The sequence below is a fragment of the Phacochoerus africanus genome, chromosome 2 (genome assembly GCF_016906955.1).
Source record: "Phacochoerus africanus isolate WHEZ1 chromosome 2, ROS_Pafr_v1, whole genome shotgun sequence".
Taxonomy (NCBI): domain Eukaryota; kingdom Metazoa; phylum Chordata; class Mammalia; order Artiodactyla; family Suidae; genus Phacochoerus; species Phacochoerus africanus.
In genome coordinates, this window is record NC_062545.1 from 246,542,197 (window position 1) to 246,557,694 (window position 15,498).

The following is a 15,498-nucleotide window of genomic DNA, read 5'->3' on the forward strand; positions in this document are numbered from 1 at the left end:
GATAAAAAAGAAGGATATCCTGCCACTTGTGACAACATGAATGGAACTTAAGAACATTATGCTAAGTTAAATATGTCAGACAGAGAAAGACAAATACTGCATGACCTTGCTTGTATATATAATCCAAAAGAAAAATAAATAAACTTCTAGAAACAGAGAACCAATTTATGGTTGCTAGAGGCAGGGGGTATGGGGCAGAAAAAAATGATGACGGTCAAAAGGTACATATTTCCAGTTATAAAATGAGTAAGTCCTGGGCACCTAATGTACAGCATAGTGACTATAGTTAATAACACTCTATTCTGTAATTCAAAGCTGCTATGGAGTTCCTGTCATGGCTCAGTGGTTAACGAATCTGACAGGGAACTATGAGATTGTGGGTTTGATCCCTGGCCTTGCTGAGTGGGTTAAGAATCCGGCATTGCCATGAGCTGTGGTGTAGGTCACACAGACGAGGCTTGGATCCCACATTGCTATGGCTCTGGAATAGGCTGGTGGCCACAGCTCTGATTAGACCCCTAGCCTGGGAACCTCCACATGCCACAGGTGTGGCCCTGGAAAAGACAAAAAAAAAAAAAAAAAAAAAGACAAAGTTGCTAGGGAAGTAGGCCTTAAAAGTTCTCAGCATGAGAAAAATATACAATAATTATATGTAGTAATGTATATTAACTAGACATATTGTGGTGGTTGTTTCACAACACACAGACATATATCAAAAATTATGCTGTTAATCTGAAACTAAAACAACATGTCAACTGTATTTCAATAGTAAAAAAAATCGGCATATGGAACTCTCTCTAATTCTCCAGTAGATCATGATCTGTGCATGTATAGAGCAGATCTAAGTAGTTCATCTAAGAATAAAAGAACTAAAGATTTCATCTGCCAATCCCTACAAGAGTTTAAATTTTGCCAAGTTAATTTCTGCTAAAACAACCAAAAACCACAAGTATTATGAAGAACACAACAGAATTGGAAATCTCTACCACATATATGCAATGTCTAGTACACACTCCCAAATTACTACATACAAAACAGGAAAAGAGGAAAACAATTACTAGAATACAAAGAAATGGGAAAATAACTTTCATATTGTTTGCTGCTGAAACTTAGGGATATAAGATTTCTATTTTGACTTTGTACACAGTGAACTCATTGTATTAACTTTATTCAAAAAATCCTAATACTTTTACATACACATAATAATCAAGTAAAAAAAGATTTTCTTATATTTTTTTCCATTCCTTATATCTTATTTATTTTTTCATTATTATACTGTCTAGAATCATTAGTATAATATTGAATATGCAGTTGTATTACAAGTATAAGTTTTGCTTTTCAGATATTAATATAAATGTTTCAATAATGCACCATTAACCATAGGGTTCATTGTAAATTCTTTATAGATACACCTGATTAATTTAAGGTAGATCACTTAGGCGGGACTGCAGGAATAGTGCCTGGCCCAGGGGCTACAGACAGTACTTCCAAGAGCCTCCCAGGCACAGATAGATACTGCAGGAATGGGTGCTAACATTGCAAACTACAGGGAATAGTCCTGAGATCTGCCTGCTAATGGGAGGGGTTGCAAGAACCACTGACAACCCCCTCCTCCAAGAACATTCCTATGAACCACTGACACCTCCCTCATGGACTCTATTCCTAGCAACCACTGGGCTCTGGGGGAGGAAGTATGATAATGATGCTCCCAACACACGCTCTGGGTACTTGTGGGATACAACCACCTGAAGAACTCCAAGGCCAGGCGCCAGCTATGGCATCTACATACCTACTGTCAAGGAGACCCCAAACACAGAAAGTTAGACAATATGAGATAACAAAGAAATAGCTTTCGAAGGAATTAAATAAAAATACACAGAAACAACTAAATGAAAATGAGACAGACAATCTTCATGAAAGAGAATTCAGAGTGAACATAGTAAATATGATCCAAGATATTGGGGAAAGGAATGCAGGCACAGATCAAGAAGTTATAAGAAATATTTAACAAATAAGCGCAAGATTTCAAATAAATGCTGGAGGGGGTGTGGAGAAAAGGGAACCCTCCTGCACTGTTGGTGGGAATGTAAGCTTGTACAACCACTATGGAGATCAGTATGGAGATACCTTAGAAATCTATATATAGAACTACCATATGATCCAGCAATCCCATTCTTGGACACATATCCAGACAAAACTTTCCTTTAAAAAGACACATGCACCTGCATGTTCATGGCAGCACTATTCACAATAGCCAAGACATGGAAACAACCCAAATGTCCATTGACAGATGACCAGATTAGGAAGATGTGGTATATATACACAATGGAATACTTCTCAGCCATAAAGAACAAAATAATGCCATTTGCAGCAACATGGATGGACTAGAGACTCTCATACTATGTGAAGTAAGTCAGAAAGAGAAAGACAAATACCATATGATATTACTTATTTGTGAAATCTAATACAAGGTACAAATGAACCTTTCCACCGAAAAGAAAATCATGGACTTGGAGAATAGACTTGTGGTTCCAAAGGGGGAGGGGGAGGGAGTGGGTTGGATGGGGAGCTTGGGGTTAATAGATAGAAACTATTGCCTTTGGAATGGATTAGCAATGAGATCCTGCTGTGTAGCACCGGGAACCATGTCTAGTCACTTATGATGGAGCATGATAATGTGCAAAAATAGAATGTGTACATGTATGTGTAACTGGTTCACCATGCTGTACAGTAGAAAAAAATTGTATTGGGGAAATAACTATTAAAAAATAATAATAATAAATAAAAATAATAAAAAAGATAAAAAAATAAGTGGGAGATTTAAAGAGCAACCAAAGTAAGATAAATAGCACAATCCTGGAAATGAAAAAAAAATAAAATAAAATAGAAGGAATCAACAGCAGGATAGTGAAAGTAAAACAAGTGAGGTAGAAGACAGAGTGGTAGAAATCACTGCCACAGAAAAGATTTACTGGCAGAAAAAATATGAAAAAAAATTGAGAGAGTATAAAATACCTCTGGGACAACATTAAAATACCAACATTTGTATCATAGTGGTCCGAGATGGACAAGAGAGAGAGAAAGGTCCAGAGAAAATATCTGAAGAGATTATAGCTGCAATTTTTCCCAATATGGGAAAGGAAACATTCACCCAAGTTGAGGAAGAACAGAGAATCCTGTACAGGATAAACTCACGGAGAAACACAGAGAGACATGTACTATTCAAAATGACAAAAAAATAAATACAAAGAAAAGATATCTAAAGCCATAAGGGAAAAGCAATCAATAACATACAAGGGAACCCTCATAAGGATAACAGCTGATTTTTCAGCAGAAACTCTGCAAGCTAAAAGGGTGCGGCAAGACATTTTTAAGATGATGAAGGGGAGGAACCTAGAACCGAGAATAATCTAAACAGCAAGGTTCTCATTCAAATTTGACAGAGAGATAAAAAGTGTTTCAGGCAAATAAAAGCTAAGAGAACTCAGCACCTCCAAACCAGTTCTACAACAATTACTTAAGGACCGTCTCTAGGCAGAAAAGATAAGCCTCAATTAGAAAGAAGAAAATTAAAAATGGGAAAGCCCACTGGTAAAGGGATCCATGAAATAAAAGTAGGAAATCACCATTTGACAAATATGTATCAAAACTAGCAGGCATGAGGGGACAAGTGCAAAACATTAAAAAGGCATTTGAAATTAAGAGACCAGTAACTAAAATCAAATCTGTACATATAAAATCACTATATCAAAATCTAATGAGGGATTTCCCCTTGTGGCTCAGCAGATTAGGCAGCTATCACAGTCTCAGTGAGCATGTGGGTTCAATCCCTGGCCTCATTCAGTGGGTTAAGAATCTGGCATTGCTGTAAACTGAAGCATAGGTTGCAGATGTGGCTCAAATCCAGTGTCGCTGTGGCTGTGCTGTAGACCTGCAGCTGCAGTTCCAATTCCATCATTAGCTTGGGAACTTCCATATGACACAGATGAGTCTGTCAAAAAAAAAAAATCAAATGTGAACCACACACCAAAAAAATTCAAAAGAACCACATACAAAGAAGAAAAAGCAAACACATGCAACACTAAAGATAGTCAGCCAATCACAGGAGATGAGAACAAAGGAGGAAGGGAAGAAAAAAGACCTAAAATAACAAATCCAAAACAATTAAGAAAAAGGTGGTAAGTGCACATTTATCCATAATTACATCAAATGTAATGTGCCAACAAAAAGACACAGATTGGCTGAATAGATACAAAAAGAAGACCAACATATATGCTGTTTACAGAAGACTCATTTCAAACTTAAGGGCACATACAATATGAAAGTGAAGGTGTGGAAGGTCTTGCAAACGAAAATCAAAAGTAAACTGGAGTAGCTATACTTATATTAGGCAAAATAGATTTGAAAATAAAGGTCACAAGAGACAAAGAAGAACACTCCATAACAATCAAAGTATCAATCCAGAAAAAAGATATAACAATTATAAATATATATGCACCCAACATAGAAGCACTGCAGTATATAAGGCAACTACTTGAGCCATAAAAGGAGAAATCAATAGTAATAAAATAAGAGTGGGAGACGTTAACACCCACTTATATCAATGGACCGATCATCCAAACAGAAAATCAACACAAGGAAACACAGGCCTTAAGTGTTGCCCTAAGTCAGACAGACTTAAGTGATATTTATAGAACATTCTATTCCAAATCATCAGAATATTCATTCTTATCAAGTGCACAGAGAACACTTTCCAGGATAGATCACATCCTGGGCCACAGATCAAACCTTGGTGAACTAAAAAGAAAAATGAATTCATATGTATATTTTTCAGGAGTTCCCACTGTGGCTCAGTGATAACAAGCCTGACTAGCATCCATGAGGTTGCACATTCGATCCCTTGCATATGTTTCACTTCCATATGCTGCACCTATGGCCCTAAAAAGATATATATATAAAGAGCTATATATATATTTCCAAACACAACTCTAGGACAGAAGTAGTCAACTATACAGAAAAAAAAAGTCAAAAAAACAAATTCCTGGAAGCAAAACAATACGCCACTAAAGAAACAATGCATCAATGAAAAAAATCAAAGAAGAAATCAAAAGATACTTAGAGACAAATTACAACAGATATATGACAATCCAAAACCTATGGGACACAGCAAAAGCAGTTCTGAAAGGGAAATTTAGAGCAATACAATCTTATCTTGGGAAAAGGGAAAAATCTCAAATAAACAACCTAACTTTATACCTAATGCAACTAGGAACAAAAGAACAGACAAAGCCCAAAGTTAGTGAAAGGAAAGAAATCATAAAGATCAGAACAGAAATAAATGAAATGAGACTAATAAAAAAATAGAGATCAATGAAACCCAAAGTTGGTTCTTTGAGAAGATCAACAAAAGATAAATCCTTAGCCAAACTCATCATAAAAAAAAAGAGAGAGAGAAGGTTCAAATTAATAAAATAAGAATTGAAAAAGAAGTTACAACTGACACCACAGAGATACAAAGAATCATTAAACGCCTACCATGAGCAACTACATATCCCTTTAATGGGCAACCTAAAAAAAAAACCAAACAGTCTTGCAAATATACAACCTTCTAAGACCGAACCAGAAAGAAAATAGAAAATATGAATAGGCTACTCCAAAATACTGAAATTGAAAATTTGATTAAAAAAAAAACAAACTTCTCAAACAAAAAAGTCGAGAACCGGACATCTTCACAGTCAAATTCTATCAAACTTTCAGAGAAGAGTTAAAACCTATTCTTCTGAACCTCTTCTAAAAAACTCAGAGGAAGGAACACTTCCAAGCTCATTTTATCAGTTAATGTGATATATTACATCAACAAACTGAAGAATAAAAACCATATGATCATCATCAATAGAAGCAAAAAAGCTATTGATAAAACAACACTGAATTCTGATTAAAAAGCTCTCTGTAAAGTGGGCATAGAGAGAATCCACCTTAACATAATAAAAGCCATGTATGAAAAACCCATAGCTAACATCATTCTCAATGGTGAAAAACTGAAAACATTTTCACTAAGATAAGGAACAAGACAAGGATGTTTATTTCACCACTGTTAGTCAACATAGTTTTGGAAGTCATAGCCATAGCAATCAGAGAAGAAAAGGAAACAAAAAGAATCCAAATGGGAAAAGAAGAAGAAAAATTGTCAGTGTTTATTGATGACATAATACTATGCATAGAAAATCCTAAAGACACTACTAGAAAACTGTTAGAGCTCATTAATGACTTTGGTAAAATTGCAGGATACAAAATTAATACACAGAAATTGACTGTATTTCTATATACTAACAATGAAAGATCAGAAAGAGAAATTAGGGAAACCATCCCATTTACCATCACATCAAAAATAATAAAATACCTAGGAATAAACCTACTTGAAGAGACAAAGATCTGTACTCTTAAAACTATAAGAGATTATCATACTAAATGAAGTAATTCAGACCAGAAAGACGAATATCATTTGATATCAGTTACACGTGGAATCTAACAAAAATGATACAGATGAACTTATTTAAAAAATAGGAACAAACTCACAGATCTTAAAACCAATCTTATGGTTACCATACATTTAACCATTGCAGAGCAGGAATAATTGTGAACTTGGGAGTTACACATTTACAACACTGTAGAAAACACATGATTAATTAGAACCTACTGTATGGCACAAGAGGATCTATTCAAAAGTTTGTAATAACCTATATGAATAAAATAATGCATTATTTATATCTATGACTGATTCACTTTGCTGTACACCTGAAGCTAATACTATGTTGTAAATCCACCATACTCCAATAAACTTTTAAAAGCATTTTAAAATATTATAAAATAATTAATTAATGCCTCAAAAAAATAGGTCATATATCCCTATTTGGCTAAGAGTATAAAATGAATGTATTATAATTTAAAACTCTTTTTCAAAATCTACCTATATGGAATTATACTATTTTTTATTAAAGTGTTAGGATATTAAATATATTATCTTTTTTTGGAATAAGATTCTTCTGTTACAATAATTTTATGAATATATATGCATATACATATTATCTTTATTTAAATATAATTAATTATTGGCTGAATTTGTTTTACCAATATGTTTAGGACTTTTTTCATAAGTTTGTGAGTGCAATTAGCTTATATATTTCATTTCTTATAAGTTATTAAGCTTTTGGTTTCCAGATTTTACTGGTTTTATAGAATTAGGATTTTTTTTCCTATTTTGGGAAAGATCTCTATAACATTTCTTTACTAAATTTCTTCCTTATATTTAAAAAAATATTATCACTGAAAACACTTTGGCCTGAAATTTTCTTTGCTGGACTCTTTTGGCAATTTCATCGATATACAATTTACATCTAACACAATGAACCCATTTTTGATTATGCATTTTGATGGGTTTTTATAAACATACAAAACTATACTTACTATATAGAACATTTCCAACAGCCCAATAGGTTTATCCATATCCCTTTCCATATGATAAGTAAAAGATGTCAGATGCAAAAGAATACATATAGCATAAGCTTATTTTTCTAGAATTCCAGGAAAATCAAACATAAGGAGATGTAAAAAGTCAATCAATGGTTGCCTAGGTCAGATAGGAGAAACTGACATAATATTTTAACCATGATTTCCAACTGGAAGATATCTTCAATTACCTACTGTTATGAAAGAATACTACACAAAATTTCATTACATTTCCAATGAGTAACTTTCTAGTTCACATTAAAGATAAATGACTGGAAATAGCTCAGTAAATACATTAAATACCTGAGAATTCATCTTATTCCAAGCTATGTGCCTGGCACTTCCACATACAATTATTCATAATTCTCAAAATGATTAAATAAGTTTGATGGTATGATTTTCTCAGTAATTGATGTAATGAAACAGAAAGTATGAAATGACTTTTTCAAATCACCCACCTAGTAAGTTCCAGGACAATTATTGAACTCAGGTCAGTCTGACACTTGAGCCCATTCTTTACATAAAGTTATGTACAAATAGATAGGAACCACTGGTAGCTTCTGTCAGCATTCCTCCGTGGGTGAGATCTATTTTCCTAGGAATATAACTTGATGATATTATTCCATAGAGATTCTAGAGATATTTTGCTAAATTATAATACCAACAAGAAAGAAAAATCAATGGGGGGAATATGGAGACAGAGGGAGGGGAGGAGGAATGGAGGGAAAGAAAGAACAGTAAATTACTCTGAAAGTAAGAGCCTGAGGATAATTTGGCAGAGGGAAGAGGAAGAGAGTAAGAGGACACTATTTATTTCATCCTAAGCCATAGAAAACAACTAGGAATCCAGATTTGTGCAGGGATGTCATTTGGCAGCATGGCCTACATGGACAGACCAAAAAATTCTGTTTTTCTGGCTTATACCTCCCTGCCTTCTCAAAGCAGACACCAGTTAATAACTCATCTAATGAGCAAAGCTTCTACAGAAGGCAATTGTGGCAATTAGTGTAGAATCTCTTCTAATCTAACCCAGGAAAGTAGCTCAAGAAAGGCATTTAGGAGAGATCCCTGGCCATACTGATAACTCAAAGCATATGCCTCAGTCAGCAAATAAATTCATCAGAATTTAATTAGTCAACATGATTATATACTGACAGCAATTTTTTTACTGGAAAGATTATTATTAGGCAAATACTTCCATTACCCATTTATTAAAATCTTGGACTTATCTCCTAGACTAGAGCTGAATCTCCACTTATTTTCACTTCATTATCTTTTTAATTGAATATGTTTAACTTTCTGAAGTGATTATTTTGACTCATGTCATTCTTCAGCATGATTAAGCCATTAAAATTCATTCAGAAAATGGACTTTTCTTCAGATAAAAAAGCAGTGCTATTATAATAAAATACAAAATAGTTTTTGTCAGTTCTCTGACAACTCAGCTCATAGTATCTTATTCATTTGCTCATAGGCCTTCATATAACCCCAAACCAATAATTTAGACTACTAAATTGGCTACTAAAATGTGAATCATTAGGCCTTCCTATAAACATTTTTTGAGTGAATGGATGATTGAGGGAAATGGACTCAAAGTTGCCTTCTATAACCAATGCTTTAAACCTGCTCAAATGACAATGACCTTATACCTCATTTTCTAAAGATAACAGGTTTGCTTTCAAGAAAATATCAATAAATACCTTATTTAACAAAATGCCATTAAATTTTTATGAACATTTCATACCATTTTATGTGAGTATATAAAGACAAAATTTTTCCTATATTAATAAACTTCCCACCTCAGCATTATTAATTCCAAACAGTAAATTCACACCAGAAGTTTCAGATAGTGTGGTTAATTAGTAATTTTTTCTATCATATTTTAAGAGATTGCTTTACAATTATTCCAAATATTCTGGTCTATTTCATCCATACATATCGATTCAGGATAACATTCTTAAAATTTAAAATTGTTGGTGTTGATAGAGGGCTAAAGATGGTGGAGGGGTAAGATGTGGTGCTCACCTTCTCCCACAAACACATCAAAAAAAAAACACCTGTATATGTAACAGTTTGCACAGACCATCCAATGAATGCTGGCAGAAGACCTCAGACTTCCAAAGAGGGCAAGGAACCTTCCACATAAATGGGCAGAACAAAAGGAAAAAAAAGAGAGAGAGAGAGAAGAGAGAAGAAAAAGAATGACAGGACCAGCACTCCTGAGAAGGAGCTGTGAAAGAGGACACCTGACAGGGAGATCAGCCAGGTGGAGGAGAAACCTCAATGCCTCAGAGATAACACACCAGCTGGACTGAAGAGGTCAAAGCAGAGAGAGCTACACACAGACCATCAGTATCACCACCCAGGACGCTACAGCATGAGACACTCGGGCACGGGCTGGGTGCTAAGACTCAGGCTTCAGAGGTCATTTCTGGGGCTGAAAATTAGGGTTGGCTGTGTTGAAACAGACTTACGGGTCTAAGGAGTGATGCATTATGAGCTGTGGAGTAGAACACCACAGCAAAGAGAGTGTGGAAAGTGGCATGGGCCTGCAAGAGAAGCAAGGCACCATTGTTGGGGAGAACAAGAGGAAGGGTTGGGACTGCCCCAGTAACTTCTTTCTATGCACACCTGAGGGATTTCAGGCAGTATGGCCTGTTGCACAGGTTATGGGGGTGGGTGCAAACCACTGCAGCTATCTCAGACACTTGAGGTCGCATGGTCTGAAGTGACACCAGCCACCTCAGGGATTACAACCAAATACCCCCTGTTGCCCTCATTCCCCTGAGAATACACACCCCAGCCACTGCAGCTACCAAAAGCTCTGTGTGCCACCTTCACCTCCCTGAGGGTCACTGCTACTGCCCAGGGCCCTGTAACCAGAAGCAGCCTGTGTCCCCACCTCCTCATGTGCCCTTGCCACTGCCAAGGGTCTAGCAACAAGGCACTGGCTATAGGCACTGTCCATTGCCTCCATCTCCCTGGAAACCCATACTGGCCATACACTGGCAAACACCCTATCAAGGAAAGGGACAGCAAGATTCAAACCAAAAGTACCACTCAGGCCAAAAAAAAAAAAAAAAAAAGTCCTCAAAAGCTACACAGGGATGCTCCCACATATAAATAGCCCTCCAAGACTACAGTAGGTAATTGTTCTCCCTAAACTAACAAAATAAGAAAAAAAATATTAGTAAAATGAAGAAGTATTAGAACTATTCCCATTTAAAAGAATAGGAGAATTCACCTGAAGGAACAAACAATGAAATGGACCCCTGAACTCTAAGAGAAACAGAGTTCAAAAAGGAAGAAATGAAAAATACTAGAATTGAGAAGAGATATAAACAGTAATGCAGATTACTTAAGAATGGAAATAGAAACTGAAAGGAGGAGCCAAGAAAAATAAGAAAATGCATTTGTAGAGGTAAAGGCTGAATTAAAGGCATTGAAGAGAAGAATGAATAATGCAGAGGAACAACAACAAAAAAGAATAATGCAGAGGAATGAATCAGTGATACGGAAGATAGAATAATGGAAATCACCCATCAGGACAGCAGACAGAAAACCAAATGGAAAAAAAAAAAGAAAAAGAAAAGCAATATAATGGATCTATGGGATAATATTAAGTGGGGAAATCTACGATATTATAATAGGGATTCCACAAGGAGAAGAAAAACAAAAAGGAATTGAAAATATATTTGAATTTATGGTGGAAGATTTTCCAAATCGTTAGGAAACAGATATGAAGATGCATGAAGCACAGAGAGCCCCGTACAAGCTGAACCCAAAAAGACCTACACTAAGTCATGTTATAATAAATATGGAAAAAGTCAAAGATGAGGAGAGGATTCCAAAAGCAACAAGAGGAAAACATACTTGATTATAAGGGACCCACTATAATGCTATCCCCTGATTTCTCTACAGAAACACTACACGCCAAAAGTAAGTGGCAAGATATATTCAAAGTTCTAAAAAGTAAAAATGTGCTAGAATACTATACTCAGTAAGATTAAAATTTAAAATAGAAGAAGGAATAAAGAATTTCTCTAACAAACAAAAACTCAAAGAATACAGCAATAATAAACCCATTCTAAAAGAAATGCAGAAAGGTTTCCTCAAATTGGAAAGAAATAAGAAGATATAAGACAGAGGAGATCACAACTGGAAAGTAATCATATAAGCCAGTATACAGATAAAAAAACAAACTAACTAAAAGTGACGATAAACACAAAGAACAGCAAAAAAGATAAATATTAAGATGTAAAAAAGGACATCAAAATCATATAATATGGGAAAGGAAAGTAAGAAAAATCTAGAGTTTTTTTTTTTAACAATGTGTTTGAGACAATACGACTACCAGGCTAAATGAAAGCAGATGCAGGAAAGGGTTAACATGCTTGAAAAGCAAACACAATTCAAAACTAAAGAAAACATTTACAAAAACTAAAAAGAAGAGGACACAAGCATAAAATAACATGAAATCATACAACCAAAAAGAAGGGAACAAAGGAAAAACATAGAATCAACTGGAAAACAAATTTTAAAATGACAATAAATACATATTTATAATAATTACCTTACATGTAAATGGACTGAATTTTCCAATCAAAAGACATAAAGTGACAGAATGGATTCAAAAAAAGAAACAAGCAAACAAACAAAAACCCAAAGACAAAAAGCAAGAGAGTACAAAATGCTTCCTAGAAGAGACTGCCCATTGTGTAAAGGATGCATACAAATTGAAACTGAGGGGATGGGAAAAGACATTTCATGTGAACAGAAATTACAGGACATTGGGATTCAAAAAAAATCCTATCAGACAAAATAGACTTTAAAACAAAGGCTGTAAAAAAAAAGATAAGAACACTATTTAATATAAAAGGATAAATTTAAGCAGAAGATATTACCCTTGTCAATATATATGTCCCTAGTATAGGAGTACCTAAGTACATACAACAAACATTAACAGACATGAAAGCAGAAATTGATGGGAATATAATAATAATAGGAGACATTAACACCCCACTCATATCAATGGTCAGGTCCTCTAGACAGAAATCAACAAGGCAACAGAGATCCTAAATGACACAACAGAACAGTTAGACTTAATTGATAGTTTCAGGACATTATATCTTAAAAAAAAAAAAGAGTATTTAGTCTTTTCAAGTACACATGGAACATTCTGTAGGACTGACCACATACTGGAACACAAAACTGACCTCAACAAATTCAAGAGTACAGAAATCATTTCAAATTATTCTGACCACAATGGCATGAAAGTAGAAATCAACCACAGGAAAAGAAATGAGGAAAAACTGATTACATGGAGACTAAGCAACACGTTATTTTAAAAAATGGATCAAGGAAGAAACAAAAAGGAAATTATAAAATACCTTCAGACAAATGACAATGAAAATATAACCATTCAAAACCTATGTGGTGCTACAAACACAGTTTTTAGAGGGAAGTTCATAGCAATACAATCCTTCTTCAGAAAAGAAGAAAAATCTCAAATCAACAACTTAACCTACTATCTAAAAGAATTAGAAAAAAAAAAACCCTAATGTCAGTAGAAGGAAGGAAATCATAAAGATCAGTGAGATAACCAATAAAATAAAGATTCAATAAACAATAGAAAGAAAATTGACCAAACCAAGAGCTGGGACTTTGAAAGGGTAAACAAAATTGTCAAACCATTGGCCAGACTCACCAAGAAGAGAGGGAGAACCCAAACAAACAAAATAAGAAATGAAAAAGGAGAAATCTCAACATATACTACAGAAATACAATGACCACAAGAGAATACTATGAACAGTTACATGCCAAAAAATTTAACAACCTAGAAAAAATAGACAAATTTCTAGAGACATACAGCCTGCCAAAACTGAATCAAGAAGAAATGCATCAGTTGAACACACTGATCACTAGAAATGAAATTGAATATGTAATAAAAATACTCCCTGCAAACAAAAATCCAGGACCAGATGGATTTATAGATGGGTTCAAACAAACATTCAAAGAAGGACTTAGACGCATACTTCTTAAACTTCTCCATAAGATTAAAGAAAGAACACTCCCAAAGACATTCTATGAAGCTACCATTACTTCAATACCAAAACCAGAGAAAAATACTATCAAAAAAGAAAATTGCAGGCCAATATCTTTGATGAATATAGATGCAAAAATTCTCAACAAAATTTTAGCCAAGTGAATCCAACAACACATCAAAAAGATCATAAACCACAACCAAATGGGAATTAGCCCAAGTTCACAAGGATGATGCAACATATGCAAATCAATCAACATCATACACCAATTAACAAAAGAAAAGTAAAAAAAAAACATGAAAATCTCGATAGATGCAGAAAAAGCATTTGATGAATCCAGCATCCATTTGTGATAAAAACTCTTATCAAAGTGAGTAATAGGGAACATATGTCAACATAATAAAAATAATTTATGACAAGTCTATAGCCACTACAATACTTGACAGAGAAAATCTGGAAACCTTCCCACTAAAATCTGGAACAACACAGAGATGCCCATCCTAACCACTTTTATTCAACATAGTATTGGAAGTCCTAGCCACAGCAATCAGAAAAACAGAAGAAATAAAAGGAATCCAAATTGGAAAATAAGAGGTAAAATTGTCACTATATGCAAATTACATGATACTATATATAGAACAACCTAAGGACTCCACACTAAAACTGCTCGATCTGATCAACAAAATCAGCAAAGTATCAGGACACAAGCTTAACATTCAGAAATCAGTTGCATTTCTGTTTACTAAGAATGAAATACTATAAAAGGAACATTTTAAAAATGCCTTTTAGAATTGCAACCCCCAAAATTAAATATCTAGCAATAAACATGGCCAAGGAGGTGAAAGACATATCCTGAAAACTGTAAAACATTGGTCAAGAAAATTAAGCAAGATTCAAAGAAATGGAAAGATACCCCATACTCCTGTATGGGAATAATTAATATTGTTAAAATGGCCATGCTATCCAAAGCAATCTACAGATATAATGTGATCTTTATCAAATTATCCATCACAGTTTTCACAGAACTAGAACAAATAATCCAAAAGGTTATATGGAACCATAAAAACCAGGATTGCCAAAGCAGTCCTAAGAGGTGAGGGGAACAAGCATGAGGCATAACTCTCCCAACTTCAGACAATATTATAAAGCTACTGTAATCAATGCAGTGTGGTAGTGGTACAAAAACAGACATACAGATCAATGGAACAAAATACAGAGCCCAGAAATAAATTCAGATGACTACAGTTAATTAATCTTCAACAAAAGAGGCAAGAATATAAAACAGGAAAAAGCCTCTTCAGCAAGTGGTGCTGGGAAAACTGGACAGTTGAATGTAAATCAATGAACCTAGAACACACCCTCACATCATGCACAAAAATAAACTCAAAATGGCTTAAAGACTTAAACATAAGATAAGACACCATAAAACTCCTAGAAACAGTCTCTGACAGCTGTACAAATGTTTTCTTAGGTCAGTCTCTAAAGGTAACAGAAACAAACACAAGCAAAGGCAACAATGGGACCTAATCAAATTCACAAGCTATTACACAGCAAAGGAAACCATAAACAAACAAATAAAGCAACAAACAAACAAACCTAAAATACAACCTTTGGAGTGGGAGAAAACAGTTGCAAGTGGTGCAATCAACAGGGCTTAATCTCCCAAATATGCAAATAACTTATACAACTCAACAACAACAACAACAATAAAAAACAATCGAAAAATGGGCAGAAGACCTAAATAGACATTCTCCAAAGAAGACATAAGATGGCTAGCAGGCACATGAAAAAATTCTCAAAATCACTGAATATTAAAGAAATGCAATTCAAATCTACACTGAGGTACCACCTCACACTGGTCAGAATGGCCATCATCAAAAAGTTTACAAATAAAAAATGCTGGAGAGGGTGTGATGAGAAGTGAACCCTCCTATACTGCTGATGGAAA